A 13645-nucleotide genomic window follows, 5' to 3' on the forward strand; every position below is an offset into this window, starting at 1 on the left:
CATGACAACGAAGGTCCTAAACAAGAAGAAGTAGTAATTTTAACCCAAACCACAATGTTTCCCTAAATTTAACAAAGTTATGTTTGCTCTTAACCATAACGTGGTCACACCATAAAACTGATTTATTTTCAACAGTGATTTGTAACAGTTTTGGAAGGCACAGACAAATGTACAAACAACTTATTCTGTCATTTAATTTGGGCGACTTATTGGTAAAAATAAATGTGTCTTTATGTTCAATGTTAGTTCTGTTGATACATGTACATATACATATATATATATGAATGGGAAGACTTTTGTGGTCACAGACTTTTGGATCCTTCTGTGTATATTGTACATTTATTACATTTTGTACATATTATACTATATTTTTATGAAATTGTGTTTTAAGTCAGTAGAAAATTTATAGCCATTAAAATGACCTACTGTGTGTTATGTTTGTTTTGTTGTATCTGTCGCTGCATTAAGTAAAAAATGTGTATCACTGTTGTGTTTTAAAGCTATAAAATAAATCTTTAATATAACAAAAAATACACTATACTATGATGGTATTTGGGGCTGTGACTCATCTGACACATTACCAAATTTTGAGGTTTGCTTTTTAAAAAAAATCAGTTTGTAAAAAAAAAAATCACTGGAGCTCCAGATTTACCAGCCACTATAGCCTCTGGATAAACAGTTAACATTCTACCCTGCTCATATTTGTTGGCAAAATTGCCATATTCAGAATACTGGCTTAAAATGTTGCTCGTGTGCCACGGCTTAATGGTTTTTCACTGTGTCTAGCAACTGCAGAGCTTTAAGTATAAACATTCATTAATCCTTTTAGCCATTTCTGCCCTCAACAGGAGCTTGCTGTATGACGGAGGTTATCTGTGCAACAAAGAATAAGCTTCAAGCATGACTGACCCAAGATCTCTGTCTGTCAAATGTTATCTTTGTCTATATACTGTAAGTCTGTGTTCTAGTTGTTTTTAACGTCTCATCTTCTTCCACTGCTTTTTTTTGCACCTTTTCTCCAAATTCAATTGTATTTTATTTTATTCTATTCCTGTTGCCTCTGACTAAAGCTCCCATCAGTCCTGTTGAAGTTAATTATGGGAGCCAAGCTGTTGAGGGGTTGAGGAGAAGCTTTTTTGCCTGAGTACTCGATATACACCAAGTCTGGCAACGCCACCGAGCATTGTCTGCCGTGATAAAATATGGACGGAAATGCTGCTAGGCAAATCGTTTATCAGCCAGGTTTAGCATGCACATGTTAAAATGAAAGACTGTGCTATCTGCATAGGTTGTGTGAGCTTAGTTTAATGTAGCCAACACCGTTTGTTGTGTCTAAATGGCATGCTGGCTGTCGCCCCTGTGGGACGTGATCAATCACACATTGCCTGCTTTGCTCTCTAACAGCTATGGGCAAATCTATTCAAAATATTCAAACTATGATTTCAGTCCCACCTTAACTGCATGCTTTGTTTCTTTGTACTTTCTATGCTTTGTTTGGCGCCTGTGTAAGAATTTTAAAAACCTGATTTTCTTCGCGTTAGTTATTTCAAAATTTAAAAACAATCAACTTTCCTTATCTCCAGACTCCTCGAGTTGAATGAGTGAAACAAAATCTCGAGGCATTTTCTGCAAAGACCTCACCCATTTAGTCCCTTAGCACTAATGGTCTATTATGATAATTAAATCTAACATATTTCTTCAACCCTGGACAAGCCATTATATGGAGCATGAGCTGGCATGTTTGCTCTTTCGCAAAGCGGCCTCTAAAATAACTCTGCATGCTCAGTTTAGTCTCCCGTTCCCAATTTGCCTTAATGAGCCAGTTCAAGCTGTCAGCCACTGAGAGAAAAGAGCTCTGATGACTGTCAGTCTGTGGTGAGTAAAGGGGAAGACGGGGATGAATGGATAGATGGAAGGAGGGAGGGAGGAACGGAGAGAGGTTTAAAGGAGGTGGAGAAAAGTCAGGCACAGATTACACTGGCAGTCATCAGAGCTTCAGGCGGAAAAGGAGAGAAAAGAGGAGAAGGAAGAAGAAGCAAACCTACTGTTGACGGCTGGTGTTCACAAGAAAAAAAGTACAAACTTTGTAGATATTTGGTATTTTTAATAACATGAAAAAGATCTACAAACAGAAGAATATTATATATCATAGAGAAGACAAACATTTAACATTTGCAGACATAAAGAGACACACAATGCCAAGTAAGGTGTAATAAATCTACATATCACTTTAACATATCTTAATGACTTAATCACTGACCGAAACAATGTCATTCTCATAAAAAGCTAAATTCCCAGTGTTTTTGTCAATTTAGTCGGGGGGGACCTTTAGTACATGGCTATTAACAAGTAATCACAAGAGGTGTAATAATGAAAAATGCCCTTCATTTTTGCAGAGGGCAAGGTAGACACCGGTGTCCAGCCCTCGTCTTCAGAGGAAAATATGGAGGGAACTTAGGTGTTTGATGATGCGTTTAATTCACACAGGAATACATTAATATGATAGTCAGTGGAGCGGCAAAGCCCTCAAGTAAGGTTCTCTCATTAGTATGTTTCTCTATTTCTTTTTTTAATTATTCAACAAAAAAATGAGGAGCTGCGTGACAGATGTATTGGCTGTGTCAAGAAGGAATGATTTGAATTTGAATTGTGCATAAAATCGTTCAATTATGAGGGCTCATTTGTGTATGTGAACAAAATATTTGCCTCTAATGAGTATTGGCTCTGAAGCACGAGTCAAATCATGGAGTATATTTTTAATGCAATATTTATTCTCTTTTCAGGGATTCAGCCACATTTTGGTCTTTGAATGTCATGGATATAAAATGTCTGCACAATATAAGAAATGACATTATTCTGAGCATAAACACAGACCCAATTACAAAAGACAGAGAGGTGGACCAGACAAAGTCTGCCACACCCCTCGGTCTCTCTGACTTCAAAAGCATACCATTTGGAGTGTGCAATGCCTCATACAAGCGCGATGCTTGTACAAGTCATTCTCAATTCATCTCGGTGGGCTATTATCTCACTTTGCCATTGTCACAACTGGTTGGTGAGGCTTTCATCATACTTAGGAGGTGAACACCTGATCTGCACACACTGGGGTATTGTCTTCTGGGCTCTGCTTAGACAGAACACAGGAGCCAACTACATGAAGACAGAGAATTATTAATGACACCTCAGCACTTTAATCATTCGAGTGAGGAAGTTTGTATATCTAAAATATCAACACTGCGGCAACAGAGGATTTTTCTTTTTCAGCTTAACGGCCATAAATTTTACAGTTTAGCTGGTTTGGAAAAAGTTTTATAAATCAAGGTGTTGTAGAATTTACTCACACAAAGAGGCTTACAATTTATGAGAACAGTATATATATATTTGAGAAACAAAGCCAAGGTTATATTTAATACATTAAAGCATGCTTGAGCTTTGTAACAAGCACTAGGGTGTTTGCAATGTATTTTTCACTACCACTGATTAAATGTCTCTTTCATCAGTCCGCACTTTGGGGGGAAAACATGATAATATGCATTTCTTTCATAGTAGTTATCACTAAGAATACATCTGCCAATTCCCTTTTTTTTTTTTTTTTTTTTTTAAATAAGGGTCTGTAACTGATTCTCATTATTGTCTCTTCTTAATTTTCCTTGACACAGTTAACCACACTGGGTTCCACTGCTTTCACTTGACACCAACCTCCTGCAAAAGGTTAGGCAGGTAATTCATTGCTTGATTAGGCTCACTCTGCAATTAATCACGCTTAAATGCATACCCTCACAGAGTCATCATTTAGGAATGATGATTAATGAAAGCGTCACATATTTCTCACATTCCAGTCCTTATTGGGCAGTTGCGTTAATGTGGGTCACGACGTATGACTGCAGTAACCCCACAGCCGCTACCGCCATCCTGCTTACACACCCTACGACGAGGGCTGGACGTCTTGTAAGTTAATTCTCTCTCTCTCTCTTTCTCTCTCTCTCCCTCTCTCTCTCTTTTTCTTTTACATTCTTGTGTCTTCATTCCTCTTTGAAAAGCCAGCTGCAGTGCGGCGGAAGTGATTTCTGGGAAACGGCACACATCAAAATACAGGTGCAAGGTCGAGAGGACGAGCCGCGCACCTTGTGGGCACGCGGGGCGTCGTGCGAGATAGTTGTGTGTCAGTGATTGTTGAGTCAATTAATTATTGAACTTGGCAAGAGATCAATCGTTCCAGTAAGGTGATCCCATTTCCAACTGGCAGCATATTGAGACAGTAACCTATGACAATATTAATCACTAGCACAACAGCAGGCTAATTCCCACATGTAATTAGTCTACATTTTAATTCATCGAAAACTAGCACTTTTCTAAACTCGCTTAATTATGTACTTACACTTAATTATAGTCCCCCCCACCCCCTCCCGGTTTGTTTTCAGTGCCACAGATGGAAAAACATTTATTTTGGGGAGGAAGAGATAAAATAAAAACTCCACCTGGGAAAGGAGCGGCAGGTCTCTGCTGAGTTGTGCTGCGTCTGGTAGGAATTTACTGGATTAGCTCAGTCACAAAATGTGAGATGAACCACATTGTCAATCACCCTCAGGGCAGAGCAAGAGAGGAAGAGCTGTCAATCAAAGCGGGTCTTCAATCGTCCCATTCACATCGCCTCCTGGAATCAGTCTCTCCCGCTGACTGCTCTTTGACATTTAACGCACTGGGGCCACGAGGATGAAGAGGAAAAAAACATCCTCAGATCCTCCCTTTCTCTCTCTCTCTGTCTGTCTGTCCTCAATCTTTGTGCTTTAGCAGAGTTAGATATATGTGTGTGTGTGTGTGTATGTGTGTGTGTGTGTTTAAAGTAATGACACTGTTCATTTAGCGTGAGACAGCGCAATAGCTGTGAGAGATAACTGTAAAGCAGACAAAAAGTTGTGGTAAGTCTTAAAGTGCAGTGACTATAGGCGGGACTGTGGAGCGCACGATAAAAACAAAACAGATTGGACTTGAAGGGCACTTTTCACTCTGTAGAGTTATGTATTGTTTCCATTCTGAGAAATCAGTTATAATATTCTGTTGCAAGGTTGGAAAGATATGACTTCCCCTTCAACAGCATCTCTTTTGGGTTTCTACTTTTCTTGAGATGCATTATGAAATTCACACAGAGCTCATCAATAAAATACGGCGCATTTGCTAAAGCTCAAACAATAAATGCACTCCATTTACCAATAGAGTCGATAAAAAAGAAGAGAGAAAGAAAAAAAAAAAAAAAAACATCTGAAAAACTGCTAATCTGCTGAACAGATAATACCTTCCTCCTCTGGAAGATGCTGGGGGATGAAAAATCCTACTGCAGTTTGTTGTCGTTTTTATGTGTTTTCTCTCCTCTTGTTTGTATTCCGGGGCAGCCGCCTGGCTCCGAGTGAGGTATACAGAGTCATTGCTCTTTTGGCTCCAGCCCTGACACCTTGTGCCCTCAAGTGCGGACTCCTTAGCCGCGATCTGATCAGCATCTTTATAGTTTATCAGCCTTGGGGTTCAATTTTGGCTTGGATGCTTTTACAAATGAACGCAATCACTGGTGAGCCTTCGCATCCTGATTGCATTGAGAGAAGCGGGTGGAGGAAAGTTTAGTGGATTACCGTGCCACTTGAGGATGGAGCACAAACACACAGAGGCAGCCACAGAGGGGGCTGCCTTCCCCACCTCTCCCCCCTACCTCCCCCCCCCCGCCTGGCCTATTGGCACTCACTGCTTGTACTCTGTCTTATTTCACTAAAATAATATAATTGTCTCCCATCTTATTGCTTGTAAAGCCATCTTCTGTCCACAGGCGATGTGTGTGATCAATGTACTATCTAACACAATCAATTCTTCCAGGAATACCTTGTGTTTGTGAAATGATCCCAGGCAGCTGCAGCAAAAGACGGGGCTAGAAGTAGGATCCTGTGGTACTAGGATTAGTTTAGCGACTTGGACCCTCCAGTTCACACTGAATAGTATGGCACTTAGCCCATTTCTCATGTTGTTCACTCTGTGTGTGTGTGTGTATGTGTGTGTGTGCAAAATAGGCTTCCCAGGGAATTCACATTCATATTGCCAGTTATGTGCATCATCCCTCGAACATCTTCTAAGCTGTTTATTCCACTTGTAACTGCTACAGTATTGGTCTCCCTTGAGATGTTTTCAACTGTGCTGGAAAATGGAAATAAATGTCATGTCATCTCTTTGGTAATATAAAACAGATTTCTTGAATTTTAGTAAAAAACGTGGAATTTGTTTTTATCCCTTCCAGTATTTATATGCTCTTATCAGTCCGAGTATCTTCATCATTTTTCAACAGCTGCGTTTCTATCAGTGCGGGATATCGTGGTATCAGAAGTGTGTTACACTGTAAAATGAGGTAATAAGTCAGAAATCAGAACTTTAAATGGTAGTAAAATATTCCAGGGAATCAATACAGTTTCAAGATATTAAATCATGTCCCGCTATTGCAGCTAAGCAACACCTAACAAGCCCCCGATCCAAAACACCATGCTTCATGCTCGCAATGAAAGGTCTATCACATCAAGCCACGATGAATGAATTAATGTCCCACCGCCAATCCTGATTGCCTGCTCCCAGTGTACACCCCTCCTCTAATTCTACAGCTAAACAATGATATCAAAAGTGAATTATGGGAGACCTCTGGGGTGGATCGCGGAGAGTAATATGCCAAAAAACTATTACGGAGGGGAAACTATGGGAATAGACCCCTCTGGAGAAGCGAAAGAGAGCGAGTGCAGAGAATTGGAGGAGCGGGATCAAGCCAAAGGGAGCCATTTTGGCAGGTCAGGTTGTCAGCCATTGTCACCGGTAATCTCTGTGGCGGTGGCAAGTTTGTCTTTTTAATGTCTCTGGCGTTCCACCAAAGTCTTGTGTTTTTGCACATTTAATGAAATAAGCAAACAGTCGCACAAAAACTGAGCAAGTGAGCAAAAGGCCTGAGAAAAGAGCATGATGGATGTTTTTAACATGTTGTTGTAATATGGTGTAAACTACTGGCTTGGCAAGCCTTTAGCAAAAGCAGTATATTTCTCAGGAAGTACCATATTGAGTTACTTCTACACACTGAAAAAAAAAGGAGACTTTATGCAAATTCAGGTATGCCTTAGCAATTGTCATTCAGTTGTTTAGTCCAGTGGTTTAATTCGATTTAGGGGAAAACAGCAATGCCAAATTGTGTCTTTCGATAGCATCGCTGCAATGATTGAGTTATGCCTTATTGCATTTGTGACTTGAGTTTGGTCTGTTGCTCTGCAGTTTCAGACTTCACCTGAGAACAGCTCAAGCAGCAAGAGAAGTCGGATCCAAAATCCTTTCATTTCCTTTGTGAACCACATGTCATGTTCTATATTAGGTGGATAAAGGACGTATGTGCCTTCATGTCTGTGCACCTTAGATCTGGCTGGAGATTTCTCCCTCCCATTTTCTCCTTTTTCTTCCCCTTCCTCCGCTCTGTTTACTTTCCTACAGTCTCATCTTCATATGTCTCGTTTTGTCTTTCTCCCCCCTCCTCTCCTCTCCTCCCCCCCTCTCTCTCTCTTGCTCTCTCTCCCTCCGTCCTACCAGTCTCTGCAGCGCCGAACTCAGTCCATTCTTTGGGTAGCACAGGAAGTGAAACTGTAACACAGAGTTCACTGGTAATTGGCCACGGTCACGCTAACCAAACAGGAAGGAATCTGCAACTGATTAGAATTCTTCCTCCTGCAATAATAGTCGTCCCCCCCCCGCCCCCCCCCGCCCCCCCACCAACCCCCCCCTCAACCCCCCCCAACCCCCCGCCCCCACGAAATTAATTACATTCGGGGGTCTATTCCCACTATTGGTTTTCCTGTTTTGAAGCTGCAGTATAAAAGGGACAAATCCCAAGATAACACAGCCTAGCTAGTTTTTCAATTACAGAGAGACGGGCTAAGTCATAAAGGGCTGTAGAGGCACAGGCAGGCATCCATCTATCCATCTCCTCATCCGGACAGGGAGCTACTGGCTGGTCAGATCAGTCAGCAAGTCACAGACTGCTGAATAATCTCTTCGTGACTCACACACACACACACACACACACATACACACACATGCACACGTCAACACACACGGACATACACGGTTCTCTCGATCTCTGCAAACCACTGTGTGATATAAGCTTTTTTAAACAAATGTTGCCACCTTTTTAATGCTCACTGTGGTGTTTTATTGACTTTTTGTAAATTTGAATAACATCTGTTTGTGTAATCTTTCTTACTATGCTGTTAAGACAAAGTTACAGGAAACAGAACATACACAGTACTTCATATTTATATAATAATGATGTCAGTTTTCTTTAAAACTTCAACATTAAGTCTCAGATCTCTTGGATATGTGGAATTTATTCAAACAAATTCCCAAAAGAACATGGAAGTTTTCATATTCCCAGATGAAAAGGTAAATCTTTGTTACCCCACGTTGGATATATTTTATTATGCATCAATACACTGAACTCCAACAACATATGTGAATTCAAAAATATAGATTTTTAAAGACATTATGAATCGCATCTTTAACCATAACAGTGCGGTGTCAGCTGGCAGGGAAACCAGAGGAGCCGTGAGCCCGTCCACCCTTACCCCTGTCTATTTCTGAACAAATGTTCAAAAAACAATCAGCTGTGTGTGTGTGTGAACGCTGCCCACCTGAAATCGTTTTGATGATGCATTTTGAACAAGTGCATTGCCTGATGCGACATATTTCATTTCGCAAACGAGGTTAAGCACACAAGAACAGCGGGACGCCTGGTACACATCGAGTGTGTTAAAAAACACTGTGGTGTTCAAGCACCTTTCAAAAATACAATGAAAATAAAATTGAAGAGATGCATTTTCATCTCATCTTCACAGAGAGAGACACAGAGAGCCAGGGCTGCTTAGAAAAATAAATGGATGCCTAACAATGTTTTTGATGTCCTATATTTAAATTTGTACGGTTACTTACATTACTCCTACTTCCCTGGTCTTGGAACTAATCCGATTGATATGGAAATGGGGTGCTCTGTTTCATGACAGAGTTGGGGAGAGAGAGCGAGAGAGGGAGAGAGAGGGAGAGAGAGAGAGAGAGAATTCCCAGGTTCGCTCCTACTCAAAATATGGTGAAAACAGACTTTGCGAATCCTTTGGCTTCATGGTATTGGTTATAGGGGATTACACAAACCACTTAAAGCTCTACAATGAGCTGCTCTTTTCAACCAACAAAAAAAACCCCTTCATGCTGGACACATTCTCCACACTCCAGAGGTTAATCAGGAACAAATTAAGTAAATATTGTGATTGTGTGGGGCGCCATCAGCACACATAGGATTGTATATAATAAAGCTCAAATGTTTTATTTTTTTATTTTCGAGATTTTAGGCTGGACTAATTTTGTTTTAAAGTCCTGATAGAGAATAATAATAATAAAAAAATATCTAACAACATTATAGAGAAATAGATGACAAACTGTTGATGAAATAAATATTTACAAAAATGGGGCAATGTGTGCCAATCAAAATGAAATATGGACAACCTTAATGTAATAAAGTAAATGTTGCAAGATGAGATGAAAACTTTTGTAATTTCTACATTTATTTACAACCCGATCTTTAAATCACACACAATTGCTCTCTTTCAAAAATAATTTGTTTTTCTCACATTTTATTTAATATAGAATATAATGTACAAACCCCGGAGACCACATCTGATTATATTGTTGCAAAATTGTTAATAAGGAAAAAGTAAATGTTTTATTTAACAGCGTGGTACAAATATTTTATCATATTTACAATGATAGTTTTTTTTTTAAATCGATAAAAAGAACATAATGTATTTGTTTTGTTATTGTGTGAAACACTAACACACACCCTTAATTATACTCATTGAGGCTAAATAAAGCAATTATTTAAATAACTTTTTATTTTTATAACTAAAATTCCACTGATGTGAAAACAGTTTGTCATTTCTGTTAAACTAGCAGTAGTCTATAGCAGTGTTTTCTCAAGCTCAATAACATAAATCACATATGTGGCATACAGCCACTGAAACAGCACATTCAAACCAGTATCTCATAGCTTCCTGCTCTCTACCCAGGCAAATTCTTATCTGCTCCAAACTCTCCTTTTTATCTTAAACAGCATTTAAAATCATCACTTACCAATTCCCTTCCTTAGCTAAACAGCCATTCCAGCGTGTGTTGTCTGTCATTGGGGTTGAAAATTGGGGAATGGGCTGGAAATTGGAACCATCGAGGATGCCGTCCTGGAAAAAGAGGAAATCAAAGTTAAATGAGATCATGCATGCCAAGAGAATGTTTAACCAAAGGGCAAAAAGGAAGCTGGAGATAACAGAAGAGAAAACCGCTTAATGTTGTGTTACTGCAGTCTGTTTGGAGTCATGTATGCTTGTGTGAGTGTGTATTTGGAGGGGAGAGAGGGGGTGTTACTTGTCAATACACATTACAGGATAATTTTATACATCTGTAAATGTATATGCGAGCAACTGCATCCGTAATTGTACATATTTCTGAGTAAAAACATGGTGGTGTATATGCATTTGATGATTGACAAGATCAAAAATATACATGTGTGTGTGTGAGTGTGTGTACGCATCTGAGCATGCTTTTATAGCCACGCAGGAATGTCAACGTTTCCCCCTTTTTTTTTCTTTTTTTTAAAGTGTTTGTGCATGTGCAGGTGTGTATATTGGTGATGACGGGTATTGCAAAAGTTCATCTCATAATGCGGTGTCTAAAAATGTTTGAAGTGGTGCACCGCAAACAATTAATCTTGAGCCTGTGATTGTACTGAGCCCCGGTGATGCAGATTTCCCATGACAAGTTCACTTCAAAAGACTGGAATCCTGCCCCACCCAGAGCCTATATGGTTAGATGATAGACAGGCAGATGCTTCGTTTTAACATGAGAGGACATCAGAGCGTAGGGAGCGACAAGAGGGATGGGCAACAAGATATAATGACTCTTAACTCTGTGTTTATGCAATTTTCAGGCATTCATAAAGCATTTTTTGCAAACTACAACACTGCCAAATAAACCAGAAGTCAGGTGATATATGTATGTCATGTCATTTACACTGTAGAGATGGATAAACACAGTGCTTCTAAAGTGGATACATATAATATTTCCTAAGAAATATAAGCAAATAACAGGAATGTGTGAAAAATACAGGAAACCCTCGTGTGAATGTATGCGATATATGTTTCTATCTATCATCAAAAGATAACAAAGGAAGTAATGAAACCGGTTTAGTAAAATCACTGATTATCTGATGTTTGATTAAATGTTTATCAAGAGCGCTGCGAATCCTCTTTTATCTAACGCAGGCCTTTCAGCTGACATCTAATCTTTGCACTTTTGTGTCCATGACAGACAGGCTAGAACGGAGCATGTCTGGATTATGTTTATTTAATTTAAGTGAGCATTTATCCTCCCAGGTATTGGTTCGCCAGTGAGCGCGTCGCGTATGTGCGTGTGTTTGTGCGTGTGAGCCGAGAGGGGCAGAGTGATCATGAGAGAGCGGGATGACAGGAGCACAAGTTTCCAGTTCATGAGCTGAGGTGAGAGTGCACTGAAAGGGAAACATGCAGCCAGCCTGCACATGTCAAGGTCAGAAGACATGTTCCTTCCAAGGAATGAAGGGTGAGGTAGAGGAAGATAGAGATCTCATTCGCATATGCCTTGATGTGGTTCTGCTTTAGAACAAAAAGGCTTAAAATAACCTGTGACTAGGTAAAAAAAAAAAAAAAAGGAATCAATCAATAATAAGTTGTTTTTTTTAATCCCACATGTAAACTACAAACTGATGGAGATTGATGGTTTGTTTCCTGTGATGCTGTTCCCTTGAGAAGTGTTTTTTTTTAACTGAGAAATCCCACCTAGTTAAAAAAAAAAAAAAAAAGTTAAAAAAAAACATGAAGTTGTCAATTTTACACAGGGTGATGTCATGTGAACAGAATACCTGTGGGTGTGTGCCATCCTTTCACTGAATCATTTGGCGCTGCGCTTTATTTCTTAATTCTCATTGCCATGAAACACTTCTGAAAGAATATCAACCCAGAAGCGATCTTTTCTGCAAGCAAAAACTAGTTCAAAGACATTTTTTTCTCACTCCCCCCAATCCTCAACTTACTGTCCTGGCATCTAGTCAATTTCCAATTTGCAATGACTTTTACAAGATTTTTTTTTTTTTTTTTTCTCACTGACTTTGTTGCAGCATTGAAGCCCCCGGGCCGTTGGGTCATATAATTATTATGTGCAGAAAATGATAAGCATGTTTTAAAAGTGAAAATTAGGTTTAATTGTGGTGTATGGTTGCAATGTGAGCATGAAATCACAAAAGTCAAACTTATGAGACTTTTGCATTATTTAAACAATTTGGCCTGGCTGATTTATGTTTAGTAGAATTTTCAGAGACTGGTGTTGTTTCAGTATTACCAGATGGCTGAGTTCATATTCTGAACATATTTTAGAATTGTACTTGTTTAACTTCTGAACAATATGTAATTTTTATATTCCTTAGGTACAGCCATAATGTCTTTTGGATCTTTGAACATTATTACATGTGTCAGACTGAGTGAAAATGACTGTTATTTGAGTGTTAATTCAGATGTTATTGCTAGTGACACACTCAAATCTTTCTGTAAACACAGGAAGATACCTAACATATCAGGTATATAAACATAGTGTAAATATGTTAGAATGTACAAAATAAGGTAAAACATGTACATAAAGTCCTGATCCTACACCGAGCTGGCATACAGCAGGTCCATGCGCTTCATGCAAATTCCTGCACAGTTCCCGTGACACGCAGAGATAACCTCAGACTTCCAACAGACCCTATAACGGAGCTCCAGGTTTGACCTCGAACCCTACAGTCCCTGACTTGCACATCAGCGCCAATCAGAAAACCGAGCAAAAGACAGGAAATAGAAACGAATGTGCGAGGTGTCCTTGGAGTAACCAAAACAACCGTGAGTCCAATTTCCTCCTTTGTCACTTTTTGTAGCTTTACACTCAACTGCAGAGCGAGCTGAGAAAAGAACGTGTTGTCGGCCTGACTAAAACATTGGCAGCTCTCCTGCGCGTGTGTAAAGCTGACATCCAGTTTCCTGAGTGAAGTCATTTCCTCTGTAGACGTTTTGCACAAACACAGGGCTAATATCTCCCGGGGGGGGTTGGGGGGTGGTGGTGGGGGGGCAGGGGCACTTGTCTTGAAGAAAAGGGCTGACGGCAAACATTCACCTTTAAATTTAATTTTACCCTTTCATCGTCGAGCACAGATAAGAGATTCAGTAGCCACAGTTAACTGTGAAAGTATTATGATAAATTGACTTTTATTATAGTAAAAGTCCATTTATAAGAATCATGAATAATGGGGGAAAATACTATAATATTTTCCCCCATTATTCATGACAATAACAATACAATGTTCCCGTATTGTAACGATGCATGTGTCTGGCTGCATCACCGACAAAAGCAAGGGTACTTATTATGGAAACAGTGCTGTGATGAATGTGTTGGAGCAACTCAAACTTAATCTAAACTACATTACATGTTGTTTTGAATATACCTCCCTGATATGCCCATCTTTAATGTACTATCAAGT

General features: G+C 39.5%; 1 long non-coding RNA gene across 5 annotated transcripts in view; it reads right to left on the reverse strand.

Annotated features, from left to right (window-relative positions):
- Positions 1–13645, reverse strand: part of LOC121887953 — an 82355-nt gene that overhangs the window by 61298 nt on the left and 7412 nt on the right. For all 5 annotated transcript variants that reach the window (XR_006093095.1, XR_006093098.1, XR_006093097.1 and 2 more), the window contains exon 2: positions 10180–10283. This is a non-coding gene — a long non-coding RNA (uncharacterized LOC121887953). The remainder of the gene's footprint in view (positions 1–10179; positions 10284–13645) is intronic.

Source organism: Thunnus maccoyii, chromosome 21 (genome assembly GCF_910596095.1).
Source record: "Thunnus maccoyii chromosome 21, fThuMac1.1, whole genome shotgun sequence".
In the NCBI taxonomy this organism is placed as follows: Eukaryota; Metazoa; Chordata; class Actinopteri; order Scombriformes; family Scombridae; genus Thunnus; species Thunnus maccoyii.